The sequence below is a fragment of the Salvelinus alpinus genome, chromosome 14 (assembly GCF_045679555.1).
Source record: "Salvelinus alpinus chromosome 14, SLU_Salpinus.1, whole genome shotgun sequence".
Lineage (NCBI taxonomy): Eukaryota > Metazoa > Chordata > Actinopteri > Salmoniformes > Salmonidae > Salvelinus > Salvelinus alpinus.
In genome coordinates, this window is record NC_092099.1 from 35,120,230 (window position 1) to 35,139,434 (window position 19,205).

At 42.0% G+C, this 19,205-nt stretch overlaps 1 protein-coding gene, 2 non-coding genes and 1 pseudogene across 4 annotated transcripts in view; 3 read left to right on the forward strand and 1 right to left on the reverse strand.

Annotated features, from left to right (window-relative positions):
- The window catches only part of LOC139538845 (guanylate-binding protein 1-like), a 31,148-nt gene extending 14,197 nt beyond the window's left edge, over positions 1-16,951 (reverse strand). The window contains exons 1-2 of one of the 2 annotated variants that reach the window (XM_071341333.1): positions 16,814-16,951; positions 15,586-15,719 (exon numbers count right to left, since the gene is read on the reverse strand). The gene's annotated coding sequence lies outside the window, so the exon portion shown is untranslated. Of the gene's footprint in view, positions 1-15,585; positions 15,735-16,813 lie in introns of those variants that run through there. The other variant, XM_071341334.1, reaches the window with a different exon arrangement.
- Positions 2,223-13,941, forward strand: LOC139538848 (guanylate-binding protein 1-like; annotated as a pseudogene).
- A 274-nt stretch (positions 16,952-17,225) lies between the features above and the next one.
- trnal-caa (transfer RNA leucine (anticodon CAA)) lies at positions 17,226-17,334 on the forward strand. Its single transcript has 2 exons — positions 17,226-17,263; positions 17,289-17,334. It is a non-coding gene; the product is annotated as a tRNA-Leu (tRNA).
- Positions 17,335-17,759: 425 nt separating this feature from the next.
- Positions 17,760-17,868, forward strand: trnal-caa (transfer RNA leucine (anticodon CAA)). Its single transcript has 2 exons — positions 17,760-17,797; positions 17,823-17,868. It is a non-coding gene; the product is annotated as a tRNA-Leu (tRNA).
- The last annotated feature ends 1,337 nt before the right edge of the window (positions 17,869-19,205 follow it).

The following is a 19,205-nucleotide window of genomic DNA, read 5'->3' on the forward strand; positions in this document are numbered from 1 at the left end:
GAGACTGAATTAGAGGGTGATGCCTCTGGAATTTATACACTGATTGAGTAGGTAAAGTTATGGAGATTATACTCCTATTAGAGAGACGGTGAGAAAGACAGTTCCTCAGTTTAGGGTTCTTTAATGTTGATTTGCAATTCTGTGACATGTCACTCAGCTTTGATTATCCAATTAACTATCCATTTATCCATACAAGATGTGGTCTGGAAATAATAAACATGAATACAATGGCATCAATACTAAGGCGGCACATTCATTTAGCAATAACAGAACAAGATATACAGCTTTCATCTGTTGTAATAATCCAATGACTGTAACGACATTACAAGTAGCTAGCAACATCAGACTATCCATCTAACAATGACAGGTGAAAATGTAGCTAACAATGTTAGATAGCTACCATAAAAAATAGACACAATTGCTCAGTTTGGCCTGGCGGGCAGCTCTAGGAAGAGTTTTGGTGGTTCCAAACTTCTTCCATTTAAGAATGATGGAGGCCACTGTGTTCTTGGGGACCTTCAGTGCTGAAGCATTTTTTTGGTACCCTTCCCCAGATCTGTGCCTCGACACAATCCTGTCTCTGAGCTCTATGGACAATTCCTTTGATCTCATGTCTTGGTTTTTGCTCGGACATGCACTGTAAACTGTAGGATCTTATATAGACAGGCGTGTGCCTTTCCAAATCATGTCCAATCAATTGAATTTACCACAGATGGACTCCAAGTTGTAAAAACATCTCAAGGATGATCAATGGAAACAGATGCACCTGAGTTCAATTTCTAGTATCATAGCAAGGGTTCTGAATACTTGTGTAAATAAGGTATTTCACTTATTTTTAATAGATTTGCTAAAATGTCTAAATCTTGTTTTCACTTTGTTATTATGGGGTAATTGTGTGTAGATTGCTGAGCATTTAAAAAATATATATTTTAGAATAAGGCTGTAACGTGACAATGTGGAAAAAGTAAAGAGGTCTGAATACTTTCCGAAGGAACTGTATATAGAGACTTTACAGTTGGCACTATGTATTCGGACAGGTAGCATTCTTCTGGCATCCGCCACACCCAGATTTGTCTGTCAGACTGCCAGATGAGGGAGTGTGATTCATCACTCCAGAGAACGCGTTTCCACTGATCCAGAATCCAATGGCGGCGAGCTTTACACCACTCCAGCCGACGCTTGGCATTGCACATTGTGATCTTAGGCTTGTGTGTGGCTGCTCGGCCATGGAAACCCATTTCATGAAGCTCCCGACTAACTGTTCTTGTGCTGACATTGATTCTAGAGGGAGTTTGGAACTCTGTTGTGAGTATTGCAACCGAGAACATATGATTTTTTACGCGCTTCAGCACTTGCCGGTCTCATTCTGTGAGCTTGTGTGGCCTACCACTTTGCGGCTGAGCCATTGTTGTTCCTAGACGTTTCCACTTCACAATAACAGCACTTACATTTGACAGAGCCAGCTTTAGCAGGGCAGAAATTTGACGAAGTGACTTGTTGTAAAGATGGCATCCTATGACTGTGCCATGTTGAAAGTCACTGAGCTCTTCAGTAAGGCCATTCTACTGCCAATGTTTGTCTATGGAGATTGCATGGCTGTGTGCTCGATTTGATACGCCTATCAGAATTGGGTGTAGCTGAAATAGCCGAATCCATACCCGCACCCCACCTGCCGACCCCCTTGCACCCTCATAGTTTGGGAACCACTGCTGTAGGTTACATCCCAGTAAACACACACCAACACCGATGTCTTTTGGATGTCTTGAATCAATCATAGACGTCTGTTTGGTTCAGACATCGTCCAGTCTGGACCGGCCTTGATTTGGTCGAAAAATAGATGGTATTTTCAACTTTCATTCAGAACCGAAAAATGACCCACTATTTTAGACGTATTTTCAACGTCTTTGTGCTTTCTGGGACTGTTCTAGCTTTGTGGGGTATAGAAGAGGGAATTTATTTTGTCTGGCCTAGGGCGACAGAACGGCCAGGACCGGGCCTGAATTTATTATAATTATTTTGTCACTGTCCACCCAATCTGTTGATAAGTCTTGATTCACTCATTATCACCTGTTCCTGTGCCTCCTTTATCACATTACATTTAATTGCAATAAAACATCTGTAGGGACTGTGACACACACACAGTACCCTACCCAATTAAAAGTTATTGTGTGTCCTTGCAATCGTTTCTATAGGACAGCATCATGGCAGGCCAGAGAGTATCCATGAAGGAACCAGTATGTCTGATTAGAGAACGACAGTGATGGGAAGCTGCGTGTTGTCCGCAGTGCACTGGACATCCTGTACCAGATTGACCAGTATGTGGTAGTGGTGTCGGTGGTCGGGCTGTAACGCACCGGCAAGTCCTACCTCATGAACAAGCTGGCTGGAGAGAGGAAAGGTGAACCACTCAAGCATTTTTTTTTTATCTATGGTCCAAAGTCCAAACAATGTACATAACAATATGCATGACCGCAACACTGTTATATGGTTAAGGAATGATTATGTATAAGATAATTATTTCTCATAAAGATAGGGTAATAGAAATGTGAAACAGAAAGTGTTAACTTATGTACTGCATTTGTCATTGAGTTAGAGCCAGATATGCTGCACCAAAGTACAGACTTGTCCTGTTCTGACCACATTATGATTTGATGTTTTTTTCTCTCCAAAATTGGAAATTCGACACACCCTGTTATTGCATTGTGGAAACTACAGTTTCTCTTTCAGTTTTACACCATAACGTACAACCAGACAGCAGAGCAAACATCAAAAAAACTTTTTTTTCCGACCACATTTGTTCTAAGTGGGTTGTGTAGATAAGGGTGCCGTTTTGCACTGGCTGCTAGTTTCACTGTCAGTATTATATACAGTATAACTAGACAAAAATGGTTCATCTGAAAACCAGCAGCCTTGAGTAAACACTTTACATCCTGCTGCCTCTTTACAGATTCCATCCTAAGAACCGTTTTTATCCTCTGTCCTCAAGGTTTTGCCCTGGGAGCCACCATCCAGTCCAAAACTAAGGGCATCTGGATGTGGTGTGTGCCTCACCCTGAAAAAAGAGACCACACCCTGGTGCTGCTGGATACAGAGGGTCTGGGGGACGTGGAGAAGGTGGGAGGTCAAAGTTCACTCTCTGTCAAAAACCTTTTATGGCTCAGATTGTTTAGATGACAGAATATAACATTGCTATGGGTAAAATACCATGTTATCTCAATAAACTGTGTCTAGTACAGATACCTGATTTCATCATCTGTATATAATGTCTGATTTATAAATGTATGATGTATACCCATTGATTCTAAACAGTATAACAAATAAATAAGGACCCATGAGCTTAGTTCAACTGTCGTCGTACCCAATCAGAACCCAAAATATAAGCTTGTTTTACTCCAATGTTTGTATATGTAATTAAACACTGTATAATATCATGATTAACTAAAATGATGATGTCACGGATGGTGAGTCATTGCACCCGTAGCTCAGTCTATGAATTTGAGTGGTTACATTTCTCCAGGCCCATCCCTCAGATTTTTTTTGTTCGCTTTTTTTTAACCAAAACTGAGGCAGGGTGGGGCTTTGTTAATGTTTCAATTAAGGATTCCAGCTTTGACCTTTATTTAGGTAGGGAGCCCATAAAACGGCATATGGAGTAGACATTTAGTTACTGACTTAATTTCATTCTAGTATGAACAGAGTACCAATGTGTTCCTTCTGTTGTGTCTGCAGGGTGATGAGAAGAATGACAACTGAATCTTTTCCCTGGCTGTCCTGCTCAGCAGTACTCTGGTGTACAACAGCCTGGGAACCATCGACAACAACGCCCTGGAGAAACTACAGTATCCTTCAGCAGGCCTATAAAGAAATATAGTGTAGTGTTGTATGTCTGGATTCATTTCATTTCCAACAACCGAACTGACCTCAAAAAGCACTAATCGCTCAGCACTATACTGTATGTTAGTAAATCTGGGTTCATTTTGTCCTCAATACCGCCTTCTACAGCTATGTGACAGAACTGACAGAGCACATCAAGGTGAAGTCCAATCAGCGAGACGGGGAGGAATCTTCAGAGTACCTGCGTTACTTTCCTTCCTTTGTGTGGACAGTCAGAGATTTCACCCTGACCCTGGAGGTTGATGGAAGACCCATCACAGCCAATGAGTACCTGGAGAACACTCTTAAACTGAAAACAGGCGAGAATACTAACTAGCACATAACTGGATTGATGATAGTAAATATGAATGTATGAATACATACATAAACATAAAACGTTGTTGCGCACATAGAAGTTGTTAATTTAGGCTTATATGCATATTTTTCGTTTTTTCAAAAGGTCAAAGTGCAAAGGTTCAGCAGTACAACCTGCCTCGTAGTTGCCTGCGGAACTATTTCTCTCCTCGCTGGTGCTTTGTGTTTGAGAGGCCAGCCAGCGGAGACAAAATGAGATGTATGGAGGAGCTGACCGACGCTGACCTGGAGCCTGCCTTTGTGGAGCAAGCCAAGGAGTTCTGTGACCACGTCTTCAAGGAGGCCAAGACCAAGACCCTGAAACAGGTCCTGAAAGTTACTCGGCAGACGTGAGTACAATTATTATAATACAACAAATATACTAAAGTACAACAGCTGATACTACAACCACTTCCTCTACTACCACTGATACTACAACCACTTCCTCTACTACCACTACTACCACTACTACTACCAGCACCACTACAACTACTACAATTTCCTTTACTTCTTCTACAAGTAGTACTACTATTTATACTACTTCCATCGCTACTACATCCATCACTACCACAACTATACATTGAGTGCGCAACACATTATGAACACCTTCCTAATATTGATTTGCACCCCCTTTGCCCTCAGAAAAGCCTCAATTCGTCAGGGCATGGACTCTACAAGGTGTCAAAAGCATTCCACAGGGAGGGATGCTAGTCCATGTTGACTCAAAATGCTTCCCACAGTTGTGTCAAGTTGGCTGGTTGTGCTTTGGGTGGTGGACAATTCTTTATACACACTGGAAACTCTTGAGAAACTCAGCAGCGTTGACACACTCAAACTGGTGCGCCTGGCACCTACTACCATACCCTGTTCAAAGGCACTTAAATATTTTATCTTGCCCATTCACCTTCTGAATGGCACTCACACAATCCATGTCTCAATTGTCTCAAGGCTTCAAAATCCTTATTTAACTCGTCTCATCCCCTTCATCTACACTGATTTGAAGTGAATTTAACAAGTGACATCCATAAGGGATCATAGTTTTCACCTGGATTCACCTGGTCAGTCTGTCATTGAAAGAGCAGGTGTTCCTAATGTTCTGTACACAGTTAATTATTATAATAGAGTACAACCCTTGCAGTTTCTTATGTTTTGTATATGTATGTTGTCACGGCCCCTCCACTGCATTGCAGGGGCGGTTCCTCCTGCAGGCAGAGGAGGGTCGTTAGTGATTGGAGCCACCTGGGCTCAGGGTATTTAAACTTGCTTCACTAATCACTTCTCTCTCTCTGCTCCTCCAGGTATGATCCTGTTTTGTTTGTTCCTTTGTAGTTGTACATAGTTTTCACTCAGTCATATTTACACACACAGATTCACGCATCCTTGCACTTTACATGCACCCTACATTATGATACTTCCACACCTATTCCTTTTTCTTTGTTTAAAGTTAATAGTTTTGGTTTAGAATAAAGAACCTTTTTAATTGGCCTATACCTGTTGTTCGTGTCCCCTCATTTTTGTCACAGGCTATGAGCCGGCATGTGACAAGTGGGGGCTCATCCGTAAGTTAAAGTTAATTGTACTTTAGTCTTACTTTAGTATTTTAGTTTACTTTAACATTTTGTCATAGTTGGTTAAGGTTTTGTCTAGATTGTATTTTGTCTTATTATTGATGTTTGTTTATTTGTCATTTGGCTTATTTGATTATTGGTTTGTAGTTTACTTGGGTTAGTTCAGATTGCCAAAACAAAATTTGTTTGAGGGGATGTTTTGGTTGGGCCAATATTGTTGAAGAGAGCGTTGAGAGCCATGTGTTCTTTTGGTTTAGTTAGCTTGGTAGCTAAGCAATTCACTCTGTGTTTTGTTCAGGTGGGAGTCCTCTCCTGTTCAGGCTTATCAGCGAGTGTCAATAGGAGGCTTGTGGTGTTTTTGTTTTAGGTGGCAGTGAATGTGGGTAGAGCATCCCTTTCCCTTTTCCCCTACATCGGCTCGGGAGCACCTCCGTGGTTATGGGGGGGCTGCCAGTTTCTGGTTGTCTTTTCCACTCCACTGGTTTTGTGTGCATAAAACCCCACCACATGTGACTGCACGAAGACCAGGGCCAGTAAGTTAGTTGTTTTTGGAGGATAGTGGGGTGTGGCTCCTGTCCTTGAACCCAGACTGACAGCAGGTGAGTTGTGTGATTTTTGGAGCATTTGTAATAGTTGTATTGTTTGAGGAAAATGTCTTCCATTTTGAGTAGTTTTGTTCAAGCTCCTTCAGAGGTAGCCTTAGAGTTGTGTACTAAGGAGCAGTTAATTGAAATTGCTGAACATTATCAGATTGAGATTGTTGATAAAAAAAGTAAAGAGACTTAAAACTAGATTAAAGCAGGGTCTTAGGGAAATGGGTGTTTTTGGGGGTCAGTCTGCTAGTAGTGAGGATGCAAGTTCAGTCTAGCCCTTTAACTTTTGAGCAGCAGAGGGAGCTGTTGCAAATGCAGTTAGAGATAGAGTGATTGAGAAATGCTAATAGACCAGAAGGACTGAAACAGTTTGATGTTTCACAGAATCTTTGTTTGTTGCCTAAATTTGATGAGTCAGATCCAGACACATACTTCGCATTATTTGAGCGTATTGCGGAAGCTAGAGCTTGGTCAGATTTGGACATTACTATGTTGTTGCAATGTTTACTTACAGGTAAAGCACGTGAGGCTTTTGCAGCACTGAGTGTAGCTGACAGTAAAGTTTTTGCTAAAGTTAAATCAGCAGTTCTGAAGGTCTACGAGCTTGTGCCAGAGGCATATCGTCAACGTTTTCGTTACAGGAAAAAGTTAGATTCACAAACCTATTCTGAGTTCGTGATTTGACTTCTGCATTTAATCGTTGGTGTACAGCTTCTGAAGTTAGTACTTTTGAGGGTCTGTCTAATTTGATTGTTAGAACAGTTCAAAAATTCTGTGTTTGACCAGGCTGCAACATACATGAATGAACGTAAAGTTAAATCTCCAAGTGATGCAGCAATCCTTGCAGATGAGTACAGGCTAACACATAAAAGCCATTTTGAGTCAAACAGTGACATGTACCATAAAAATAACTTTACTCCTAGGAATAGTAGGTCACCTTTTTTTGGAGCTTCTTTCCAAAGGCCTCAGCAGAAGTTTGGGTCTGGAGGACTTAAAGCACCGGTTATTGCTAATACCTGTCGCTACTGTTTAGTTGAAGGACATTGGAAGAAAGATTGTCCTCTGCTTAAATCAAAAAAGTCAGGTCAAGTTAAACCTGCTGTGATGGCAGCTCCTGTTACAGCCTCTGACCACCAGGGTGAGCTTTTTCAGCGACTAGTTGAGTTTGATTATCAGTCTTCCCACTGATTTTTCAGCCTTTATTTCAGATGGTGTAGTGTCCCTGGTAGATGGCAACCAAAATGTTTCAATCAAGATCTTAAGAGACACTGGAGCTTTAGATTATTTTATTCTGGATTCTGTTTTGCCGTTCTCTAAAAGAGTCTGATACTGGCAGTTGTGTAATGGTATGTGGTATGGGTTTAGTTCCATTCTCTTGTCCTTTACATGAAGTTACCCTGAAATGTGGTCTGGTAGAGGGTGATGTAGATGTTGGGGTTAGACCCCAGTTGCCAGTAGAGGGAGTCCACATGATTTTGGGGAATGACTTGGCAGGTAGTAAGGTGTGGGCAGATGGCAAACTAAACATCTTTAAGAAGCAACCTTCAGTGTCCCCTGCAAGGGACTCTCCGGATCAAAACTGTCTCCTGAGGTATTTCCAGTTTGTGCGGTTACACGCGTGGCCTCTCGTAAGGAGATTGAGAGTAAGCCAGAAAGTCTTGAGTTGCCAGTCAAACTCCAGACAGAACAGTTGACTAGTTCTAGAGATTCATTGATGGCTGAGCAAAAGGCCGATACTACTTTGGCTGATCTGTTTGATAAAGTTGTTCCTGATTCAGTGGTGAGGAATAGTGCTCAGTGTTTCTTCTTGATGGGCTGTTGGTCAGGAAATGGGTTCCACACTATGATCAGGGTCTAGGAGAACCAGTTTTTCAAATAGTTGTACCTACTATTTTGCGAAATAAAGTGTTGCAAACTTCACATGGTGATGTGGCAGCTCATATGGGTGTTCGTAAAACGTATGATCGCATACTCCGTTATTTTTCTGGCCACGTTTAAAGCGGGATGTAGCTCAGTTTATTAAAACTTGTGATGTCAGCGCGCAAGCCAAACCAGGTTGTAAAGCCTGCACCTTTGTATCCAATACCAGCCGTAGGGCAACCTTTTGAGCATCTTATTATCGATTGTGTTGGGCCTTTACCAAGGTTCAAGTCAGGTCATAGCTACTTATTAACTGTTGTGTCAAGCAACCAGATATCTGGCAGCTTTTTCCTTGCGTACCATAACGCTTTAACTTCAAAATCAGTAGTTAACTCAATTTATTTCAACATTTGGGATTCCAAAAATCATCCAGTCAGATCAGGGGTCAAACTTTACCTCCCATTTATTTGCTCAGGTTCTCAAACAGCTTAAAGTTAAACACAAGTCTACTGCGTTCCATGCCCAGAGCCAGGGAGCTTTGGGACGTTTTCATCAAACTTTAAAATCCTTGCTTCGTGCATACTGTACAGAACTGTCTGCAGATTGGGAGGGGTTACCTTGGCTGTTACTAGCTGCTCGAAGTAGTGCAGGAAAGCACAGGGTTTAGCCCAAATGACTTAGTGTTTGGTCATAAGGTGTGTGGGCCTTTAGCATTGTTGCAGGATGGTTGTTTGCCTGAGGAACCACCTCGAAACATTATTGACGATGTAAATGGTTTTAGGTTGAAGTTGTATAGGGCAAGTGAACTAGCGAAAGAAACTAAAATGTTCTCAATGGAAAATGAAACTGAAATATGACGGACAGGCTGAGCTGCGTGAGTTTAGTCCCGGTGATCGTGTACTTGCTCTTCTGCCTCTTGTAAGTTCACCTTTTCAGGCAACATATTGTGGTCCTTTCACTGTTGCGTAAAGTGTCAGATTTGAACTATCTTATTGAAACCCCTAGTCATAGGAAGTCCTCTAAATTATGCCATGTGAACCTGTTAAAATGTTATCACTCCCGTATCTAAGCAAAGTTGAAGGCACTTCAGCGGTGAGGTCAGCGTTGACTGCTGCGCCAGTCACTGCATCTTATGGCTTTAATTTGGAGGGGGGAGAAGATGAGGAAGTTAGTGTTTCGAATGAGGTCTTACAAGGTCGGTTGAAAAACTCCCAGACTTTGCAAAACCTTGGTTTTGGTAGATCATTTAGAATCTGAGAAACGTGATGAATTGGTAGCTCTTATTAGAAACTACCCTGTTTTGTTTTCTGACACTCCATCGCAAACCCACTTAATTGAGCATGATATAGACATCGGAGATGCTAAGCCTATCAAACAGATTTTATCGTGTATCTGAGGAGAAGAGATTGAAACTGGAAACAGAGGTGCAGTATATGTTGGACAATGGTATTGCGGAGCCATGTTCAAATTGGGCTTCACCCTGTCTTTTGGTCAAAAAGTCTGATTCCACTTTCAGACCTTGCACTGATTATAGAAAAGTTAACAATGTTACTAAAGCAGACCTTACACTCTTCCTAGGATGGAGGACTGTATTGATCAAGTTGGGTCAGCAAAGTATGTTAGCAAATTTGATATTTTAAAGGGATATTGGCAAGTACCCCTTACCAAAAGAGCTTGTGAGATTGCTGCCTTTATAACTCCATCTGGTTTGTTCTCTTACACAGTGATGCCTTTCGGCTTGCAGAATGCTCCAGCCACCTTCCAGAGGCTAATGAATCGGGTGGTCTCAGGTCTGGAAGGGTGTGCCGTGTATTTGGACGACGTGGTCGTCTACTCAGACTCCTGGGAGGAGCATGTTTGGAGAGTGCAAGCCCTGTTCGAAAGACTGGTGTGGGCCAGGTTGACTTAATTTGGCAAAATGTGAGTTTGCCAAAGCTACAGTCACATTCCTAGGCAAGGTTGTTGGTCAGGGATTTGTCTGTCCCGTGGAAGCCAAGGTCCAGGCTGTGAAGCAGTTCCCACAGCCCTCCACAAAGAAAGAACTGATGTGCTTCCTGGGAATGGTGGGGTACTACCGTGCTTTCTGTAAACTTTTCAGTAGTAGTGTCCCCACTGACCAATCTGTTGAAGGCCAGGGCTGAATTTCTGGTCCACCCAGTGTCAAGAGGCATTTGATGCAGTTAAGGCTATTTTGTGTTTGGCACCTGTTGGCAGCACAATTTTGGGAAACCTTTCAAATTGCAGGTAGACGCCAGTCAAATCGGTGCTGAGGCTGTGCTTCTCCAGGAGAATGATGACAATGTTGAGTGTCCAGTCAAGTTTCTTCTCCCGGAAATGTAATAAGTATCAGCAAAATTATTCTGTAATTGAAAAGGAGGCTTTAGGTCTCATTTGGGCTTTACAGCACTTCGAGGTCTATGTTGGTTCTGGTTTGACCCCTTTAACTGTGTTCACTGACCACAACCCACTTATTTTTCTGAGGTCCCTGCAAAATCCCAACCAGCGCCTGATGCGTTGGGCTTTGTTCTTGCAACCATTCAACTTTGATATTAAACACATTAGTGGTAGGGATAATATCATTGCTGTTGCTCTGTCCCGTGCTCCTTTAACCTAGCTTGTATCTTTTCTCTGCTGACCCCTACTGTGCCTCTTTCCTCTTAAATTGCTCCCCAGGTACCAGGGCTGTGGAGTTTGAGGGGCGGACAGTCAGCTGGGGGACACGGGGCTACTGCTAGGAGCTGGGACTGGTATCCTTTTTCTTTTTGGGGAAATTTGGATTGTTTTGAATATATTGGAGATATTTGGGTTGAGGGTGGGACCCTCATTTTTAAGGGGGGTGTCATTGCAGGGGCGGTTCCTCCTGCAGGCAGAGGAGGGTCGTTAGTGATTGGAGCCACCTGGGCTCAGGGTATTTAAACTTGCTTCACTAATCACTTCTCTCTCTGCTCCTCCAGGTATGATCCTGTTTTGTTCGTTCCTTTGTAGTTGTACACAGTTTTCACTCAGTCATATTTACACACACAGATTCACGCATCCTTGCACTTTACATGCACCCTACATTATGATACTTCCACACCTATTCCTTTTTCTTTGTTTAAAGTTAATAGTTTTGGTTTAGAATAAAGAACCTTTTTAATTGGCCTATACCTGTTCGTGTGTCCAGCCTGTGACAAAAATATGAGCCGGCCTGTGACTATGTATGTATACAGTGCATTCGGAAAGTATTCAGACCCCTTCCCTTTTCCACATTTTGTTATGTTACAGCATTATTCTAAAATGGAATATATATACTTTTTTCTCAGCAATCTCCACATAATACATCAATGACAAGGCGAAAACAGGTTTATTGAATTTTTTGCAAACTTATTACAATAAACAGAAACCTAATTTACATAAGTATTCAGACCCTTTTCTATGAGACTCGAAATTGAGCTCAGGTGGATCCTGGTTTCATTGATCATTCTTGAGATGTTTCTACAACTTCATTGGAGTCCACCTGTGGTAAATTCAATTGATTGGACATGATTTGGAAAGTCTGTCTATATAAGGTCCCACAGTTGACAGTGCTGGTCAGAGCAAAAACCAAACCATGAAGTCGAAGGAACTGTCCGTAGAACTCCGAGACAGGATTGTGTTGAGGCACAGATCTGGGAAGGGTACCAAAACATTTCTGCAGCATTAAAGGTCCCCAAGAACACAGTGGCCTCCATCATTCCTAAATGGAAGCAGTTTGGAACCACCCAAAACTCTTCCTAGAGCTGCCCACCTGAGCAATCGGGGGAGAAGGGCATTGGTCAGGGAGGTGACCAAGAACCGGATGGTCACTGAGCTCTAGAATTCCTCTGTGGAGATGGTTGTCCTTCTGGAAGGTTCTCCCATCTCTGCAGCACTCCACCAATCAGGTCTTTATGGAAGAGTGGCCAGACGGATGCCACTCCTCAGTAAAAGGCACATGACAGCCTGCTTGGTTTTTGCCAAAAGGCACCTAAAATACTCTCAGACTATTATTATTTTTTATTTAACTTTTATTTAAAGGAGTCACATTGAGATTAAAAATCAATTTTACAAGAGAGCCCTGTATACATTACAATAAAAACAGATAAAACATCACGTGTATAAAACAATATAATTAAGCACATAAACCAAAATAAATATATTTAATAAAAGCAATCACCATGAGAAACAAGATTCTCTGTTCTGATGAAACCAAGATTGAACTCTTTGGCCTGAATGACAAGCATCATGTCTGGAGGAAACCTTGCACCATCCCTACGGTGAAGCATGGTGGTGGCAGCATCATGCTGTGGGGATGTTTTTCAACGGCAAGGACTGGGAGACTAGTCAGGATCAAGGCAAAAAATTAACGGAGCAAAGTACAGAAATCCTTGATGAAAACCTGCTCCAGAGCGCTCAGGACCTCAGACCGGGGCAAAGGTTCACCTTCCAACAGGACAATGACCCTAAGCACACAGCCAAGATAATGCAGGAGTGGATTCGGGACATCTCTGAATGTCCTTGAGTGGCCCAGCCAGAGCCCGGACTTGAACTTGATGGAACATCTCTGGACAGACCTGAAAATAGCTGTGCAGCAACGTTCTCCATCCAACCTGATAGAGCTTGAGAGGATCTGCAGAGAGGAATGGGAGAAACTCCCCAAATACAGGTGTGCCAAGTCTGTAGCGTCATACCCAAAAATATTTGAGGCTGTAATCACTGCCAAAGGTGCTTCAACAAAGTAGTGAGTACTTATGTAAATGTGATATTTCAGTTTTGAATTTTTTATACATTTGCTAACATTTCTAAACCAGTTTTTGCTTTGTCATTATTGTGTGTAGATTGATGAGGGGGGGGGAAACAATTTGAATCGATTTTAGAATAAGGTTGTAATGTAACAAAATGTGGAAAAAGTCAAGGGATCTGAATACTTTCCGAATGCACTGTATATAAGTTAGTCAGTGTCCAGTTTTATTAGGTACGCCCATCAGGAATCGGGTTGGACCCCCAATTTTATCCAGAAGAGCCTAAATTCTTCGGGGCATGGATTCTATAAAGTGTGGCGTTCAAACTTTGCCCAATTGGTATCGAGGGACCCCAACGTGTGCTAGGAAAACATTCCCCAAACTACACTGCTCAAAAAAATAAAGGGAACACTTAAACAACACAATGTAACTCCAAGTCAATCACACTTCTGTGAAATCAAACTGTCCACTTAGGAAGCAACACTGATTGACAATACATTTCACATGCTGTTGTGCAAATGGAATAGACAACAGGTTGAAATTATAGGCAATTAGCAAGACACCCTCAATAAAGGAGTGGTTTTGCAGGTGGTGACCACAGACCACTTCTCAGTTCCTATGCTTCCTGGCTGATGTTTTGGTCACTTTTGAATGCTGGCGGTGCTTTCACTCTAGTGGTAGCATGAGACGGAGTCTACAACCCACACAAGTGGCTCAGGTAGTGCAGCTCATCCAGGATGGCACATCAATGCAAGCTGTGGCAAGAAGGTTTGCTGTGTCTGTCAGCGTAGTGTCCAGAGCATGGAGGCGCTACCAGGAGACAGGCCAGTACATCAGGAGACGTGGAGGAGGCCGTAGGAGGGCAACAACCCAGCAGCAGGACCGCTACCTCCGCCTTTGAGCAGGAGGAGCACTGCCAGAGCCCTGCAAAATGACCTCCAGCAGGCCACAAATGTGCATGTGTCTGCTCAAACGGTCAGAAACAGACTCCATTAGGGTGGTATGAGGGCCCGACGTCCACAGGTGGGGGTTGTGCTTACAGCCCAACACCGTGCAGGACGTTTGGCATTTGCCAGAGAACACCAAGATTGGCAAATTCGCCACTGGGGCCCTGTGCGCTTCACAGATGAAAGCAGGTTCACACTGAGCACGTGACAGACGTGATAGAGTCTGGAGACGCCGTGGAGAACGTTTTGCTGCCTGCAACATCCTCCAGCATGACCGGTTTAGTGGTGGGTCAGTCATGGTGTGGGGTGGCATTTCTTTGGGGGGCCGCACAGCCCTCCATGTGCGCGCCAGAGGTAGCCTGACTGCCATTAGGTACCGAGATGAGATCCTCAGACCCCTTGTGAGACCATATGATGGTGCAGTTGGCCCTGGGTTCCTCCTAATGCAAGACAATCCTAGACCTCATGTGGCTGGAGTGTGTCAGCAGTTCCTGCAAGAGGAAGGCATTGATGCTATGGACTGGCCCGCCCGTTCCCCAGACCTGAATCCAATTGAGCACATCTGGGACATCATGTCTCGCTCCATCCACCAACGCCACGTTGCACCACAGACTGTCCAGGAGTAGGCGGATGCTTTAGTCCAGGTCTGGGAGGAGATGCCTCAGAAGACCATCCGCCACCTCATCAGGAGCATGCCCAGGCGTTGTGGGGAGGTCATACAGGCACGTGGAGGCCACACACACTACTGAGCCTCATTTTGACTTGTTTTAAGGACATTACATCAAAGTTGGATCAGCCTGTAGTGTGGTTTTCCACTTTAATTTTGAGTGTGACTCCAAATCCAGACCTCCATGGGTTGATAAATTTGATTTCCATTGATTTCCATTTTGTTGTCAGCACACTCAACTATGTAAAGAAAAAAGTATTTAATAAGAATATTTAATTCATTCAGATCTAGGATGTGTTATTTTAGTGTTCCCTTTATTTTTTTGAGCAGTGTATATAAACAGAGTTATTTATCTAACAAACCGGAGGCATAAAACATATGACTTGCAGGAACTATCAAAACAGACTGCATTCTGCAGACTATCTGATCTATATATCAACTTCCACTCAACTGGGCATAGATCCTTATCATGGAAACTTTAGCTAATCTGTGCAGCACGTAGCTCAGGATGACCCCATGAACAAGCCACAGACCTCCTCTGCCCGTCCCTTGTTACGACACACTAGGTGGACAGTCCCACCTGTAGAGCAATAAAACCCATAAGAACCCAATGTTAACCGCACAACCCTATATCAAAAACTGTGTAAACTATAATTACCTCAAAGCACCTCTTCCACCTGAGGGGGAATCAAACACTATATTGTCCCTCGTGGTTGGTATGTCAGTCTGTATGTCTGTGTCTACATAAACCTTTATGAGACCTCACTTTGAGGTTTGGTGCCATCTGGACTGGGGCACACTCATAACTCCACAATGAATCATTATCTAGCCTATCACCCACTAACACTGTAAAGGAATCTTAAGGTGGACTGTATAGACATCCTGTATGGTGAAATGGTACCATACATTTATGATGGAAAACATCTATTCACTCACTGTTGTATGAATTTATCCAACTCTAGGGCAATGTTGCCTATACAGTACCTATTTTGGCTATTTTATGGGCAGTAGCTTTTCCAACGCCGCTGTTGGCACCAGTGATTACAAAAGATCTGCCACGCAGGTTCACATCCAGGTCCCCAGGATTAAAATGTTTAGCTGCTGCTTCATATCTGCTTCTGTAGAATACAAGAACAACACATCTCAACAAGGTCCTTGGCATTATGAGGATTATGGAACAGAGATAGATTACTGTTGGATACGAAATTAGCCAAAGATTATGCAAAGCACAGAGCACACACCCACCACTACCATGAAGAAAACAATACAGTTCTCTTGAGGTAGTCGACATAGTAATTGCATGACTGCTATTAAAATAAACTGTATCTTTGCTAACATCAATCTGAAAGCACAGATGGGCAGTATTTCTGTTACATGTATTTTAAATATGGATTTCAATTTCTTCTGAGTATTTAATCATTTGTATAACACTGGGTAGAACTACACTACAATGTATTTTGTAACAAGATACTTCCGAGAGCTGTAATTTGTATTTTCAAAATACAAAACACTGTTATATACCATTTTCTTTATATTGGTTCAAAATTTTGTGGCCCACTTTCACTCTACATTCGTATCAGAAGTATGATGGCACTATAGTATGATAAGAGTGTCTGCTAAATGAACTAGATATGAATATGTAAAAATGAGCAATTCCAAAGCATGCTGTGTATTATCCAAATGAGCTCTGACCGAAACAAGGCAAATAATAATACCCAGTGTGCTTTGCAGTTCATTTTGGTATGTACATTTTCATATATACATTTTGGTTATTTACCAAACACTGACTTACAGTCAATGCATTCCACTAAGGTAGATAAACAACAACATATCACATAGCAAGTAAAACGTTTCTGGAACCGTTACTGAGAACATTGTTGCTGTTCGACCAGCTACTTCCAAACGTTTTTTAAATTACAATCTACATGTATTTTAATTAAATACATTACAAAATACATGTATTTTAATTAAATACATTACAAAATACATGTATTTTAATTAAATACATTACAAAATACATGTATTTTAATTAAATACATTACAAAATACATGTATTTCTTAGTTCATCTTTATGTTATTTTTGTGATTGTAATTTTTGCCCATCCCTGTCTGTAAATTAGTCTCTGTGAAGACATGAGTGTCAGTCAGAACCTCTACAATTCCAACCTTCGATTTACGCGCAATAGGCCTTCTACCAAATACCTATACTCACTTAATTAATGTATTCTTGAAGTCCTTTAACGAGCCAAACGGCATTTCTGTAAAATGACATCTTTAGGTAGATAGATATTAGCTACGTTTGATTTTAGTGGAGTTAAGCTAGTGTAACATTTCATAACGACACTAGACAAGAGACGCCTCTTTTTACAATAACAATGAATGACTCGTCGTCCAATTGGTGGTGAAAACACACGGTCACGTGGTGCAACACGACTCTCTCTTTACCTTGCTAAACAACTGCTAAAAATGACAAATGTGTTCATATTGGTAAGTGTTTGGTTTATAGTAAAGTAAACTCAGTAGCGAAACTAACTACCCGAATAGTTAACATCATCAACAAGCCTATAAAATGAGCACTGCTACGTGTAACTTTATAAATGGTGTTGCTTCCATACTTTTCAGTTGTCAGGATGGCCGAGTGGTCTAAGGCGCCAGACTCAAGGTTATACCTTCCATAGTAATGGGGTTTCTGGTCTCCGAATGGAGGCGTGGGTTCAAATCCCACTTCTGACATACTTTTTGTGGGTAGATGAAATTAGTAAAAATAGCAACAACGAAAATGTATCACAACCCTTCAGAGCAAAGCAACGCCGGTAAAGTGCCATATCTTGTATAATGTTCAGCCACTGACAATGCATAGCCATAAATCCTACATTTCACAAGAAAAGTTATGTATAATTTCCTAATTTCCATTGAGCAAATTGTTAACGCTAGCTGTGAGATGTTTGCAATATCAACAGTAACGTTATCTAGCTATTTCCTAACAAAATGCGAACTAGCCAAATTTGCTAACAAAATGGAAATTGCCAACTAACGATATTATACATTTCACGATATCATACATTTTTTATTATGAATTAATTGAAAATTATAGTACCTAGCTACATTACCCGATCATATGAAGAAAGCCTCTTTTTTTGTCACCAGTACCCAGAGATGTCAGGATGGCCGAGCGGTCTAAGGCGCCAGACTCAAGGTGAAAATCCTTCCTGGAAAGGGCATTCTGGTCTCCGAATGGAGGCGTGGGTTCGAATCCCACTTCTGACATTGGTTTTGGAGCTTTCATTTTTTAATATAGGCTAGTTGGTGAGTATAGAAATACACATGTCTTATTGTGAATTGTGAAAGTTAGTTATAAGTAGTAGTAGACTACTAATTGTTTATGTGGAATTAGAATGTGAGGTGATTCACTCAAATTTCCAATAGATGTCACTGTGTTCCCATGTTTGGGTGATACCAAGCAGCAGATAGAGCACCCTATTTCTAAAATTCTAAGAAACGTGAATACAGGTTAAAACAATCCTACAGTAGTTTGATTTAAACAACCTGTTCTGTTATTAGATCTATACAGCATTTTCTCTTCCGCCCATGATGGCTTTTGGTAGGATGGGGAGAGTCTGTACCTGACTCAGTACCTGCTTCTTTCATTTGACATGCTTAGGGAATTAAAATGTAAATTGTCTACTTACTGGGCTCTACTTCAGTTCCACAGCCTATACAGGGGAGGTGCTGGGAGGGAGCAACCTCCCTCCGCCTGGGCAGGAGACAGAATTGTGAGGAAAATTGATATACAGACTGTTATTCTAGATTGATTCACATTGAAATAAAGAGAACAAATGTACTTTACAGAGAGCATGTACTTTACCATGACTCAATGAGAACCATGTTCAATTTGTGCACACGCCCATCCCATGTAGGATTAGTCATAATCAGTGAAGTCAGTGTGACACCAAAATCTTGTCGGGCTGTATCCCCGCCTGGTTTGTCAACTGCATCGAATGCAACCACAGGACTCTCCAGAGGGTGGTGCGGTCTGCCCAATGCATCACCGGGGGCATACTGCCTGCCCTCCAGGACATCTACAGCACCCAATGTCACAGGAAGGCCAAGAAAATCATAAAGGACCTCAGCCACCCGAGCCACGGCCTGTTCACCCCGCTACCATCCAAAAGGCGAGGTCAGTACAGGTGCATCAAAGCTGAGACCGAGAGACTGAAAAACAGCTTCTGTCTCAAGGCCATCAGATGGTTAAATAGTCACCACTAGCTGGCACCCTGCCCTGAACTTTAGTCACTGTCCCTTACTGGCTACCACCCGGTTACTCTACCACACACCTTAGAGGCTGCTGCCCTATGTACAGTACATAGTTATGGACAACTGGTAACTTTAATAATGGAACACTAGTCATTTTAATAATGTTTTCAAACTGTTTAGCATACTTCATATGGATATACTGTATTCTAGTCAAGGCCATCCTATTTAACTATTGCTGTACATATACTATTCTATCCTTTGTATTGTTCAGATATTCTACATATTCTATCCATATACTTTCCATAATATTTACATTTACATTTACATTTAAGTCATTTAGCAGACGCTCT